This window comes from Panthera leo, chromosome A3 (assembly GCF_018350215.1).
Source record: "Panthera leo isolate Ple1 chromosome A3, P.leo_Ple1_pat1.1, whole genome shotgun sequence".
Classification (NCBI taxonomy): domain Eukaryota; kingdom Metazoa; phylum Chordata; class Mammalia; order Carnivora; family Felidae; genus Panthera; species Panthera leo.
In genome coordinates this window covers 52035653-52051065 of record NC_056681.1, presented here as the reverse complement: position 1 = coordinate 52051065, position 15413 = coordinate 52035653, and the positions used below count along the sequence as shown (strand labels likewise).

General features: G+C 40.8%; 1 protein-coding gene across 2 annotated transcripts in view; it reads left to right on the top strand.

Annotated features, from left to right (window-relative positions):
• The window catches only part of LIMS1 (LIM zinc finger domain containing 1), a 156455-nt gene that overhangs the window by 54183 nt on the left and 86859 nt on the right, over positions 1–15413 (top strand). The window contains exon 1 of one of the 2 annotated variants that reach the window (XM_042931840.1): positions 2904–3829. The exons of the other annotated variant lie outside the window; for it this stretch is intronic. The gene's annotated coding sequence lies outside the window, so the exon portion shown is untranslated. Of the gene's footprint in view, positions 1–2903; positions 3830–15413 lie in introns of those variants that run through there. 2 annotated transcript variants of the gene reach the window in all.

Genomic DNA, 15413 nt, shown 5'->3' with positions numbered 1-15413 from the left:
GAACATGATGAACTTGCTGGGTTATAGATGTGTTTCATAAATAAGAACCTATGAAGCTTATAGAAAGGTGGAAACATTCAGTAGCACTTGCTAGACTGGGTAAATCAAATTGGGTGAAATTACCCCAGATATTTTAAAAGTCCAGACAGGAAAAGATATGCAAAGGCATTGAATAAGTTACAAAATAGATATGTGTCCATTTAGAGAGTATTCTATGGAAAACATGTATCTGGATTTCCTTTTATCTGTGTGAGAGTTATAAAGGAAAAAGGAAGTGTGGCAGTGGATGAGTGAAAAAGGCTGGTTCTTTTAACCAGGCAGGGCACCCAAATGGTAGCTGGTAACGACATGGAACCATAGCTCCATCTGCTGGAGAGAAGCAGACCCTCTCTTGCACTGTATACAAGTAAAGTGACCCTCTCTGTATATATGTTAGTGAGCCACCCAGTATTTATTAAATACTCCTGTCTGAGAGGCAACCCCTTGCCAGGCTCTAGGGTAGCAGTAATAAAAACTTAGATACATTCCCTGCTTTCACCTCACCATGCTTAGCTGTGATAGGCTTTCTGATTTTAAGAAAAGACTTCATTTTTGCATTCTGAGTTTCTCTCTTAGATTTCTCCATGGATGACTTTTAAGAAACCACGTAACCTCTTTCTGAGCATCATTTTCCTTATCTGTAAGATGAGAACGACTGTCTCTCCTACAGGCTCAGTTTAAACTTTATTGAATGCCTAGTGTGTATGGCAGCTATAGGCAGGAAGGGCATAAGATAAGCAGAAGCCTTCTTCTTGCCCTCACTCTGGTTAGAAAAAGAAGCTCTTATGAGATAAGTGAGAGGGCCTCATGAGAGCCCTGAGGAGGAGTGCCTGATGCAGACAGGAGAATGGGACTGGAGAGGAGTTGAGGCAGGGTTTTTTGAAGACCTTATGCTTCACTTCAGTTGTACAAGGATGTTAAAATTAGCAAGAGGAAGATGAAAAGCTCTTCCAGGCTGAGGGCTGGCATAAGCAGCAACATTGAGATGGGGGCCTACATGGCATATGTCATGGCTGGGTTGCATGAAGTGAGTGGCAGGGAGTGTCCAGAGATGAGGATTGGAGGAGGTTGGTGGGCCAGGGCATATTGGGTTTGTATTCTTCTTTAAGGGGCTTAACTTTGTGCTCAGTGCACCAGAGAGCCATTGCAGACTTGAAGCAAGTTCTGGAGAGACACCTGGCTCCTTAGATCACTTGTTGGCTGAGTCTCCTGGATTTGGTTAAAGGCAGAGAGTTAGGAGGCTGCAGCTGTAGACCAAGTGTGTAATCATGAGGGCTAGAATGGTAACAGGGCTAAAAATGAGAGTGAAGTAGCACAGAGGGACTAATTTAAAAATGAGTTAGGAGTTAAAATTAGCAGAAGTGGTTGGTTTGAAGGTAAGAAATCAGGGGTGACTGGGAGATTCCTAACTTGGGTGACTGGTTGGATAATGTTGCTGTACCTAAGAGAGTACATATAAAAGGAAGAGCTGGCTATGGGCATGGCAGGAGGGGGTGAGTGGTTTATTTAGTCATCTTGAGTTAGGGTGTCTCCATGAAAGCAGCCAGAAGACAATTTGATGCATGACTGCAGGTTCAAGAGAAAGGTCTGGCCGGTGTTGCTAACATGGGGGGAGTAGTGGAGCCATGAGAGATGGTGAGTCGTCAGGGAGAATGTTCATAGTGTTCACAAGCAGGGATCCAGGGTACAAATTAGGGAAGTTGCTACACCTAAAAGGCAGGCAAAGGAAGGGGATCCTACAGAGGAGACCGTGATGGGATGATTGGAAGGACAGGATAATGGCCTGGAGACCAAGGGTTTTGAGTTGAAAATGTCCAGGAGAGCACTGTTTATAAATGTCTAACGTAAGATAAGGATTGAAAAATGTGTTCTGGATTTGCTCTTGCCTAGAAGAATTTATCCAAAGAGAGGAGGAGGGGATGAGATAAAAGCGAGAAGGACTCAAGATAGACTTCTCCTAGTCACCTCCCTAGGCATGTGTGCCCCCTTTGTTCATCACAACACCCTGTTTCCTTCACAGTGCGTGATGATCAGTAAAGAATTGGGACACAAAGAAATGGCAGATGTTTGCCTCTCTGGATTTTAATTGCAATAACATAAGTTACTTTCTTGAAGAGAATTCCATATGCTGGGAATTTAGCTCACAAGACTTCCATTCTTTTACTTCTCCCAGGAGAGATTGTGGCTGCTTTCCAGGGTTTATATCTCCGGTGTAGTACTATCCCTCATGGGAATGGGGGTGGGAGGCCTCTTCTTACCCACAGACAGCCTTGTACTTCCAGTTTCCTTCTATATCCCACTCACACCCCTCAAAACAAAGTAAGTAAATCAAGGCCAGAAAAGTCCTCTGGCTGGAATTGTACATACGTTTAGTCTTGTATTTCAAGTCCAAACCCAACTCTGGTGGTCAGGCTTTAGAGTGAGCCATGGAGATGGAGCCTGTGTGGTGCCCCCAGGGGTGCTGGGCCAGAGCCCTGAAGTTTAGAGCTCACTGCCTACAGCTTGTCTTAGGTGAGCTCTTTCACCTCTCCAGACATCAGACTGCTTCCCTATAGAGTAGATGGAGTTCCAGGGTGCCTGTCACACTGCCCTTCTACTGACAGTCACCATCTCTCAATGCTGCCAATACCCAGTCTCCATTGTTGGCATAACAAGCAAAGGTGAGGAATTGTTCTCTTGTTTTTAAAGATTAACCTCAGGTCCCATAACCAAGAAATGCTGTTATCATTCTTAAAATGACTGCTTTATAATAAATTTTTTAAGGGACTTTCTTGTAATATTCTCAATGAATCAGGGCAAGGAAGTCTTCATTCATGGAGGCGGAAGCCTGTATTAAATGCTCCTGAGTTCCTCCATCTCTACCAAAGATCCCTTGATTAGTCTTCAATGGAAACTTGGCACCCAGGAGTCCTGCGAGGTGACTCAGTTGGATGTATGAGGCCTCATTAGCATTGGCCCTGCTCCTTCTCTGCACTGTGTGTGTCAAGGATATCTGGGACAGAAGGCTATTTCCCCTACTTAGCCTGCCAGAGTTTGGCCTGCCTGCCTTTAAACTGGGCTGAGCTACCAGGAGGATAAAATAGACTAGCTGTTCAACACTGACGTGGTAAAGCATTCAGAGGAGACTTAAAAGAAGCTCTATTATTTCAAACATGTAGATACTATCAAGATCCAAAAGGGTGGAGAATATCTTTTTATGAAAGCTTCACCTCTTTCTATACTAATTATTGTTTGTTTTTCTAAATATTTTCTGCACAGCTTTCAATAAATTTGTGGATGAATTTCTTAACTTAGGTACATAAAACAACAGGATATGAGTTATGACATTTAGGGGTGTTGCCTTATTGCTTCAGAACTTTGGGGTTATCGTGTAACATACCATGTCACATGACTTGACTGAATGCAGGAAAAAAAGCCCTCAATTTGGTTTCATTGCCTTAAATATAGCTCAAGGCAACAGACACAAAATTAAGATGAGGAAGTACTATACAGTATAGGAAACAGGAGCTTTTAAAGATAATCCACTGTAATCTGGAACTGGTTGCCCAGGCCCTGATAATGAGAGAAAATAAGAGCAAAAGTACCAGAAAGGAGATTCTTTATTCTTGAGGTGAGAACAAGAGAGTGTAGAGGCACATCAGGTAAAGTGCTCGGAATATCAACTTGCTTTTGCAGAGGTGGGGCTGTGTGTGCAAAGTGATTAAGACAGAGGAGTGGAAGTCTGAGAGAAGACATCCATCGAAAAGACATTTGTCTAAACTTGCATATCCAGTAACAGGAACAGTCTTGGGTAAGTTGTAGTAGCTTTTAGCCATGCTAATTAAATTTGTCTTTTCTCTGCTGCAAAGTGTAATGGTTGTGGTTCTAACTTCCTGTGGGTGCATATTTAATTACTGAGTATATGTAAAAGTAACTTTATATTTTGTTGGTTTTAAAGTGGATGAGGAAGGGAGGCTATACCCTTATATTTGTAGAGAAAACATTAACAGTCTTGATAACGTTTTGTGCCATATGGTCCTGCAGAAGCATAGAGTGCTTTTTGTCATTTTATTACATTAAATATTTTTAACCCTCATTCTGTGTAGGGTCTTAAAATAAAATAATCATATACTGTTTAGCACTACGGTTAGTGAGTATCTGTCTTGCCATGGTATGGAAAAAGCAACTATAACTACTTGAGTTATTTATTCGTTAACCTATATAAGTCTGTAAAAACCAGCAGGCCATTTTTAAAGTGACCTTAATGCACTAAATCTACATTTGTAAAACATTTATTGAGAGGTGATTATTCACCCCAGAAGGATCTTGTGCCTTACACATGATCTGCCTTACACAGTGTACTTCCTTAGAGATTTAAATGTAGTTATGAAAACATTTATTTTGCAGTCAGTCTCCAGGAACATGATAACATTGAGAGGAACATAGCTGTGATATAGAATAGGGTGATGTGTAAGGGACTTTCTTATTTTGTATGTTACATATTTATAGATATGTTTTTTATAAACACATTGTCATGAAATAAGCAATAGTTATAGTATTAAGAGAACAGATTTATTTTTTTCAGGGACAAGAAATAAAAAGTTCTAAAGGATGATCGCTTTGCTTTGGGTCTTGCAAGTTAATAGAAATTAACTTCAAATTAACTGCCTTGCAACAACAAGGCAGTGTACATGGCTCATAGAATAAAAAATGAAAAAGATACTTTGGATAAACATACATAAAGGTGGTGTAAAAAAATTGCCCACAAATAACCAAGCATAATCAGACCAACATGAGTATACTGTCAAGTTTGGAGGCATAACCAAAAGTAGGAGTGACCTGTAATTCTCAGGGACCAGCACCATTTAGTTGATTCTTAAGTTGGGCTTTGAAGAATGAGTAAATTTCAGCATTTAAACAATGATGGGGAAGGGTATTCTTCTAGCGAGTTGGTGACATCTTCAGCAAAGGTCAGTTTTACTTCCTTGTTCAGAATCCTCCCATTGCCTTTTCACCTCGCCTGAATGGAACCTGGAATCCTTATTCTGGTCTGCAAGGGCATACTTGATATGCACCCTGCCCTTGGTTTCCTCTTTCTTTCAGATGCCATATCTCAACTGCCCCTTTCCACCAGACTCTAAGATTGATGAAGCAGGGGCTTTGTCTTCCATGTTCCCTCCTGTATCTCCAGTGCCTAGCTCTAAGTGCTCAATAAATGAGTATACAATGAATGAAAAGAATTCAAAAGACATGTGCTAGGATGTAAGATGTGTTTGCAGGATAAGAGTGATAGGGAGTGCGCATAGATTACTGGTCTTGAATACGATATAAAGTTTTGGGTGATTTTAAGGGACTGGATATGGTAACATTGCAGTGTGAAGGATGGACCTGGAGAACTCCCGTTGCCTGACTACCATTGCGGAGATTTGCTTCTCTCTCTTTTGCTTTTTTTTTTCTTAAATCTGCTCCCCTTCTTTTATGTTTTCTTTCTCTCACTAATTCTTTCCCTTACCCCCTGTGATTCTGTTACCATCTTCTATCTTTTCTAAAGGGAGGAAGTCTGTCAGGAGCTGGTCCTTCTTCTCTATCCCCCAGCCCCACCAGGACCTAGAGTTGTTGTCCTCCTGTGGAAGGGGTCCTAGCGGTAGAATGAGATTCAGAGGCTAGATTGCATTGATGCATAATAAACTTCTTTAAGCCAGACTGTCAAAAGGATTGGCATTTGTAATAAATAATAGCAGGTATTTGGGAAAAGTCAGGTGGAAAATAAGAAAATAGCATCATCCAAGAGGGGAATTCAGTCTTCAGGGTTGTCAGCTCAGCACACTGTTAGCAACAGCTTGGAGGAAATCATAAAAAAATTTTCACAGATCAGCCAGAAATAAACTCCAGACTGCCAAATCAGGTGTGATTTCTTAGAGAAGTTGCTTTTCATTCCCTATGATCCTGTTTGGTCTGGTCAGTAATCAAAAGTCAATATTCAGTTTGATTTTACTTCTTTCTAAGACCATTATAAAAGTCTTCATTCATTGTGTATCTGATGAGACACAGGGAAATAAAGGATGTATCCATGCATCTTAGGAGAATGGAGTGCACACACATGAAGTAGCTAAAATTATAACAAAGCTACATTTAAATTTAGGCAGTAGCAGGATACCTGGGTGGCTCAGTCGGTTAGGCATCTGACTTCGGCTCAAGTCATGGTCTCACACTTCATGGGTTCAAGCCCCATGTCAGGCTCTGTGCTGATAGCTCAGAGCCTGGAGCCTGCTTCAGATTCTGTGTCTCCCTCCCTCTCTGCCCCTCCCCCGCTCATTTTCTCTCTCCCTCTATCTCTCTCTCTCTCTCAAAAATAAATAAAAGATAAAGAATATTTTAAAAACAAATAAATTTAGGCAGTAGCAATGAGCTATTGATAACGATCCTAAGGAGAAAGTGAGCAGCAGCCAGAATTTTGACATAAATTTTAACGATTTGTTAATGTGTGGACCAGTGGAGAGGTGAAGGGAAGAATATGGCAGATAAACAAATGATGGAAATAGATAATACAACTGTGGGGAAGGGGACAGATTTTGCTAGAAAGCGCCCCACATCCCTGACTGGTAAGGGTGATTCTGTGGAAGTAATTAGAATGGAAAGGAAGGAAAAAAGAGTCTTGTATTCCAGACTTTCTATGACTAACCCCAAAATGACTAAATCAGCAGCCGAACATACCCACAGGGTTTCTGAGACTCCAAGAAAGGGAAGTAACAGTTACTGAGAACGCACTTTGTGTTGGTAAGTGCTTAAATGTTTTCTTTCTATTGAAGTCCTTGAAACATTGAGAGGGTTTTATTATGACCACATTTATAAATGGAGACCTAATCTGTAGGTGAAGAAATCTGCCCTGGCTAATAAGAGATAGAGCCAGGATTCTAGTTCGGGCTGCCACTTCCCCTTATTTTCTGGGATACATTTCTTTATTCAGTAAACCTAGATTGGTGCTATCCAATAAACACATGAGCCACATCATATGTGTAGTTTAAACTTTTCTACTAGCCAGTGCAAAATGAAACAGGTGAAATTTATTTTCATAATATATTTTCTTTAACTCCATATGCCAAGCTATTGTCCAAACTATATACATATCATGTAACATATTAAAAACTATTGAGATATTTTACATTTTTGTGAGCTAAATCTTTGACATCCCAAGTCTGTTTTACGCTTAAAGCACATCTTGATGTGAACTTAGCCACATTTCAAGTTGCTGCATGTGGCTACCAAATGAGCAGAAGTCCAAGAAAAAGGATTGAGGCTCATCCTGAAAAATCAAAGGTAGAAGCTCTGCCTTGAAGTCATAGGGAGGAATTAAGATGGGACAGGAGAGCAGCTTCCCCTAAGATGGAAAAACTGTGGAAGAAAGGTACCGTACATGGAAGGCAGGACTGCTTATTAAAGGAAAGTAAAGACACAGAGCACAAAGCACAGAGTTTTGGAGTCACTGTGTTGTGCACCGGAAACTAATGTAAACACTGTGTCTCAACTATACTTCAATAAAAAATTAAATTACTAAATTAAGAAAGTAAAAAAAATGTTTTTAATTAAGAAAATAAAGACATGGGGTGCTTGCCTGGCTCAGGCGATGGAGCATGTGACTCTTAATCTTGGGGTTGTAAATTCAGGCCCCATGTTGGGTGTAGATATTACATAAAAATAAAATCTTAAAAAATGTAAAAAAGAAAGTAAAGACATTACCATGTCATTTAAGACATATTACGGACTGAAGGGCCATTTATGGAGCAGTAAAGTCATACCAATCTTTATCACTACCTCCAGTAACGACCACAGGAAAACTGTGGCATTGAGTGCTAGATGCTGAACCATATTTAGCCAGGGGGATAACATGTTTTGGCAAATGTTGTAACCATTAAGAATGGAACCACAGCTGTTAATACATATATTTTTATATATGCATGGTGTTGACAAAAGAATGTCTTCTTCCAAAGGCCTAATGCCTTTTTCAGATGGGAAATGTAATGTCCTGCTTTAGGAAATAACCATGAACAAACTACCTTATATGGGAATTTCCACAGACTTCAGCTCTACCTAGAGCAAGATAAATGATAGTTTCAGACTTCTATTGCAGCAAAACAGGAATTATTTTAAAATGTTCTTGGAATTTCCCCTTCATTCCCTTCCTGTGATTGTGCTGCCTACTTTGTTGCCTTTGTCCCACTTAACCCCTGTCTTTCAGTCTTTTCCTGTTACATTTACTTTTCTTTCTTTTTTATTTATTTATTTATTTATTTTTGATGGTAAGCTGTGTACTAGGGTCATGTTCTCGGTTCTCTTACATCTTGGACTTTAATTCTTCTTCTTTAATTCTTTTCCTACACCTGAAAAGTGAAAAGGATAAATTAGAAACCTTCACCATCATTCACATCCTTCACTTTGCAGCTTGGAGACTCATTTTTTAAAATAATAGTGAATATATATATATATATATATATATATATATATATATATGTATGTATTTTTTTTTTAATTTTAGAGAGAGCACACAAACAGGGGAGAGGGGCAGAGGGAGAAGGAGAGAATCTTAAACAGGGTCCACACTCAGCACAGAGCCCAACGAGGGGCTCCATCCCATAACCCTGGAACCATGACCTCAGCTGAAATCAAGAGTCTGACGCTCAACTGAGTGAGCCATGGCCGCCCCCCATGGCGAAATACATTTTTAAGTGTATAGTTCAGTGGCATTAACTACATTAACATTGTTGTGCTACCATCTCCAGAACTCTTTTCCTCTTGCAGAACTGAAAATCTTAACTCCCCATTCCCCTCCATCCCCAGCCCCTGGCACCCACCATTCTACTTCCTGTCTCTATGAATTTGACTACTTCAGATACCTCATGTTACGTTTAATCGTAAGCATTTGTCTTTTTGCAACTGGCTTATTTCACTTAGTGTAATGTCTTTAAGGCTCATTCATGTTGTTGTATGTCTCAGAATTACCTTCCTTTTTGAGGCTGACTAATATTTCATTGTGTGTATATATCACATTTTGTTTATTCATTTGTCAGCAGATATTTGTGTTGCTTCCACTTTTGTTTTGGCTGTCATGAATAATACTGCTGTCCACATAGGTGGACAGATATCTCTTGGAATCCCTGTTTTCAATTTGTTTAGATACAGAAGTAGAGTTGTTCGGTCACATGGTAACTCAGTTATTTTTTGAGCATGACCATACTGGTTTTCATAGTGACTGCACCATTTCGTATTCCCACTGATGGTGCAGAAGGGTTCCAATATCTCCACATCCCGAACGTTTGTTATTTTCCTTTTCTCTTTTTCTTTTTTTTAATAGTAGCCATCCTAATTTGTTTAAGGTGGTATCTCATTTTGATTTTGATTTGCATTACTCTAATGACTAATGATATTGAGCATCCTTTTATGCACTTATTGGCCATTTGTATACCTTATTTGGAGAAAAGTCTATTTAGGTCTCCTGCCCACTTTTTAATCTGGTTGGTTTTTTGGTTGTGGTTGAATTGTATGAGCTCTTTATAGATTCTGGATATTAACTCCTTATCAAATATATAATTTGCAGGTATTTTCTCCCATTCCATGTGTTGTTTTTTAACTCTGTTGTTTATGTCCTTTGATGCACAAAAGGGTTTTTTTTTGCTTTTTTGGGTTTTTTTGAGGGCTTAACGAACAGCATTTATTATCTCTTAGTTCTGGAGGCCAGGTGTCTGAGATCAAGGTGTTGGCTGGGCTGGTTCCTCCTCAGAAGGTTATGGGGGAGAATCTGTTCCATGTCTCTCCCCTATCTCCTGGGGGCTTTCCTGGCAATCTTTTGCATCCTTGACTTGTAGAATGATCACTACCATTCCTGCGTTTGTTCTCATGGCCTCCTTCCTGTGTGTATGATGCACAGAAGTTTTTAATGTTGATGTAGTCCCAGTTGTCTATTTTTACTTTTGTTGCCTCTGCTTTTGGTGTCCTATCCAAGAAATCATTGACACATTCAGTGTCATGAAGCTTTTCCCATATGTTTTCTTCTAAGAGTTTTATTTGACCCATATGGAGTTAATTTCTGTATATGGTGTAAGATTAAGAGTTCAACTCAATTTTTTTGCTCGTGGATATAAATTTTCCTACCACCATTTGTTGAAAAGACTCTCCCCATTGAATAGTCTTGACATCCTTGTCTAAATGGTCTTGACACCCATTTGACCATATTTGTGAGGGTTTATTTCTAGGCTCTCAGTTCTATACCATTGGTCTGTCTGTCTGTTTTTTTTTTAATTTTTTTTTTTTTACTGTTTATTATTTTTGAGAGAGAGAGAGAGAGAGAGACAGAGAGCACGCAGGGAAGGGGCAGAGAGAGGGAGACAGAATCGGAAGCAGGCTCCAGGCTCTGAGCTCTCAGCACAGAGCCCAACACAGGGCTCGAACTCACAGACCGCGAGATCATGACCTGAGCCGTAGTTGGCCACCCAACCGACCGAGCCGCCCAGGCGCCCCTGTGTGTCTGTCTTTATGCCAGTTGCACGCTTGCACACTGTTTGATATTAGAATTTTATAGTAAGTTTTGAAATCAGTGTGAGACCTCCAACTTTGTCTCTTTCAAGATTGATTTGGCTCTTTGAGGTCTCCTGGAATTTCATATGGATTTTAGGATGGATTTTTTCTATTTCTGCAGAAAAACATTATTGAGATTTTGATAGGGATTAAAGCCTCATTTTTGAATTCTGAAAGTAAGGGGGTTATTTTTGCCCAGGAATTTAAATCAAGGCAGAAGTTTCTACCTATAGCAAGATGTCAAAGAAGGCCTGGAGGCTTGGGGATGGCCTTAGGCATCTATGGGTGGTGGGAGGCATATGCTGGAATAGTTCTGTTGGAGCAAAGATTAGGAACAAGGAATGATCTCGCATATACTTGCAGTAGTGCCTTAAAACATGCTTAAGGAATTGTGTAGGGGGTCTTCACTCTCTGCTGCAGGCATTTTTGACTTCTGATACCCTTTTTGACTTCTCTGTGACCCAGTAGTAGTATACTGAGTGACTGACATTGCTATAGTAATTAATTATCTTCCCCACTTTGTTTCTAATACGCTATTTAATTCTTACAAAAAGATTGTGAAGTAAACAAACATGTGCTGTCTTTGATGTACAAGCAAGGAAAGTGAAGACTTTGCAGAAAACCTGCTGGTGGCCATGTAATAGCTAGAATGGCAGAAAAGCCAGAGGGAGGCCTCAGGAGCCTGGTGCAGCCTTCCCTCTGTGGGGCACTTGGGCACCAAAGCCAAAGGGTAGAGATGTGATCACTCCTTACAGTGGTGGAGGCTTTATGGAAGCCATCTAGTATAACCCACTGGCTCCTTTGACTCTCTGCTGCCTGTCCTTAAGGGGACACAAAAGAGTGTGCTAAGTTGGGGGAACAGTGGTTGGGGAAGGGGGCTCATTGTGGGCAGGGGATTCACAGTTGGAAGGAAAAAAAATGGCTGGCAATGAGGCCAGAAAGGTAAGTACGTTGTGAAGAGTTACGTTGTTAGAAGATGGGGGAGGGACAGTACATGGTTCCCCCAACTGAAAAGGCACTTTGAGACCAGAAAAGGAAGCAGGTGGCTCCACACAGTTTACAGACTTTTATTTAGGGTAATTTACTGACAAGGGGGGCAAAGGGTGGGGAGGATAGAGCAGAAAACAATCCATGGCAGCTGCATAGTTATTTTCCATAAAGTCCAGATCTTAGTTCACAGATTTTATAGAGCAAGGGGACATGCAGAAGGGCACTATAGTGAGATCAAACGGTTTGCACACACCTCAAAGGGCTTGCATACACCTGACAGCTAACCTTTAATTAGATCTTGTGGCACCACCTGTGCATCAGGAAGGGGGAGGGCTATGTTATATCTAACATAGAGAGGCCAAAACAAGCCTTACTCATCCCAGCCATGGCAGGCATTTCTAAGGTATGCTTGTCAGTCTCCAAGGGGCCTGGAACATATAGCCCCCAAAGAAGCCATCAGTTGAACTTGAACATGATACAGAGCCAAAGGGATGGGGTCAGTATTGTCAGCACTCCTACATATGTTGCATATGTTGTGCCAAGGTCTTTAAACTGTATCCCATATAAAATAGACATCCATAGAAATCTTCTAAACTGAGACATGGTATGATCAGATTTGCATTAAGAAAAGCTTTGATGGCAGTAGGGGAGAGGAGAAATATTGATAATGGTGATATTTATTTTGTATTTAACACTTAGTATGTGCCACTTGTCAACCTTAAAAATAAAATAGCCAGTTATTTTCCTAGGAAAATGAGTTTATCTGGGAATAGGATTGGAACTGCAAGTTGGGACAAGTAAACTATGGCAAACCATAGGTAAGTCCAAAGGGACAAAGGGAAGCTTGCTTTTATTAGGTGTTAAGGGGAAATTGGGGAGGATTGTTGTGAACAAAAGTTCACTAGGGAAGAATAGGAGTTTGAGACTGTGATTGATTTTGGAGCAGGGAGCTATTGTCCCACTTTTTCTTAAAAGCCAGAGATAAAATTTCTATGGGAAAAGTGCCCTTTCTTGTCAAGATAAGAATTACCTTCCTTCTTCCTGCTGATTATGAGTGGTGATGGTGTGTTAGTGAGAGCTCCCCCTTCAGGGCTTCCTGCCATTTTCAGTGAGGTTTCCATGTGCTTTTCATAGGAGCTGTATGGGGTATGGCTATAACAATTTCCTTTTTAGAAATAAAAGTGGGGCACTGGGGTGGCTCAGTCCATTAAATGTCTGATGTCATCTTAGGTCATGATTTCACGGTTCGTGGGTTTGAGCCCCACATCGAGCTCCGTGCTTACAACTCAGAGCCTGGAACCTGCTTTGCATTCTGTGTCTCCCTCTCTGTCTGCCCCTCCCCCACTTGCACTCTGTTGGTCTCGCTCTAAAAAATAAATCAACATTAAAAAATTTTGAAAAAAAGAAAGAAAAGAGGGGCACCTGGGTGGCTCAGTGGGTTAAGCATTGACTCGATTTTGGCTCAGGTCACCATGGTTTGTGAGATCAAGCCCCAAGTGGGGCTCAGCACTGGCAGTGTGGAACCTTCTTGAGATTCTCTCTCTCTCTCTCTCCCTCTCAAAATAAAGAAATAAACATTTTTTTTAAAAAGTGGGGGGCCTGGATGGTTCAGTGAGTTAAGCATCCAACTCTTGGTTTCAGCTTGGGTCATGATCTTGTAACTTCATGGGTTCGAGCCCCACATTGGGCTCCGTGCTGGCGGTGCAGAGCCTTCTTGGGATTCTCTCTCTCCCTCTCTGCCCCTCTCCCCTCACGTGCTCTCTTTCAAAATAAATAAACTTTTTTTTAAAAAAAGTAGCTATTAAGTGTCAAAGCTGGGATCTGAGTTCAAGGCTGGTTGACTCTGAACCCAGCCTCTTAAGGAGAGTGAGGATGGGGTCATCAGCTGGGTATGCAGGACACTATGGGAACGACCTTAGACATGTAAATATAAATGAAGAGAGAAATGGAAATGACATCTCATGCATTAAATCAACTACTTTTGCTGAGTGGGTTGGTGAGAAAGAAGTTGCTGAGGATGACTTCAAGAGTTTAGTTTGGGCATCCAGGTGACCAGGGACCCTCTTTTTTTTCAGTTTATTTATTTATTTTGAGAGACAGAGACAGTGTGAGTGGGGGAGGGGCAGAGAGAGAGGGAGAGAGAGAATCCCAAGCAGGCTCCACACGGTCAGCACAGAGCTCAACGTGGGGCTCGAACCCATGAAACTGCAAGACTATGACCCAAGCCAAAACTAAGAGCTGGGCTCTTAACCCACTGAGCCACCCAGGTGCCCCGCCCAGGGACACCTTTGATCAGAAGGCCATATTGGGCACTGCTGTACAATATTTGGGGGGCAGTGGGGGCAGCTGGTGATAAATAGAATGTAGTGAAACATGCCAGTTATACCTTTACTGTATAGGTAGTGCTTGTGCAATTAATTTTACACAGGGACGTGTTTCTAACTAGTTAAGATTCACTGTGATACAATTTTTAGGTTTATTTCTCTCTAACCTGGATATTCGGGAAAGATGTTGATCTCTCATAAAATTTGCTATTAAAAATACTGAATTCTAGGGGCGCCTGGGTGGCTCAGTCAGTTGAGCGTCCAACTTCGGCTCAGGTCATGGCCTCACAGTTCGTGGGTTCAAGCCCTGCATTGGGCTCTGTGCTGACAGCCTGGAGCCTGCTTTGCATTCTGTGTCTCCCTTTCTCTCTGCCCCGCCCCCCCCCCCCCCCCCACTTGTTTGTTCTTTCTCTCTATCTCTCTCTCAAAATAAACATTAAATTTTTTTTAATACTGAATTCTAAGGTACAAAATGAAGTGAAACTTAATGTTATGTACAAGGTTTCTTTTTACTGTGTTCTTTCTGTTCATTTACTTCTGGGTTTTGACGTTTGTGTCTAGATCTTCATTTAGCTATTAATGGAATTGCATCTGAAAGCCCATCTTTCTGCTGGTCTTGACTATTTAACCTTAACATGTCTTACGTTGATCCTTCTCTCTTAAAAAGTTTCTTTCCAATAACTCTCATACTTTTCTTCTTCTGAGTGGGCTTCCTACCAAACTGGCTTTTATAATTTTTATTTTTCCAGCTTTATTGAGATATGATTGGCATATAACATTGTGTAATTTTGAGGTTTACAGTGTGGTGATTTAAGACATGCAATCACCATTTTGTTGACGTTATGGTGAGAACATTAAGACTACTGTCATAGCAACTTGCAAATATATGTATTTTTAACTATGATAGTCATCATGCTGTGTATTACATACCCAAAACTTTCTCATCTTACACCTGGTAGTTTACGCCCTTTGATCATCTCCCCATTTCCCCCACCTCTCAGCCCTTGGCAAGCACCATCCTACTCTTCATTTCTATGAGTTCGGTGTTTTTAGATTCCACATATAAGTGAGATCACACAGTATTTGTGTTTCTCTAGTTTATTTCACTTAGCAGAATACTCTCAGGGTCCACCCGTGAGGTTGCAAATGGCAGGATTTCCTTTTTTTTGTAAGCTGAATAATACTACATTGTATATGTATGCATACATATGCCACATTCTTTATCCATTTGTATCAATTGATGGACACTTAGGTTGTTTCCATGTCTTAACTATTGTGAATAATGCTGCAGAAAATAAGGGAATGCAGATATCTTTTTGAGATAGTGATTTCATTTCCTTCAAATGTATACCCAGAAGTGGGATTGATGGATCATATGGTAGTTCTATTTTCAATTTTTTGAGGAACTTCGTACTGTTTTATACAGTGGCAACACCAATTTACATTCCCACCAACAGTGCACAAGGGTTTCCTTTTCTCCACATCTTACCAATACTTAACTCTTATCTTTCT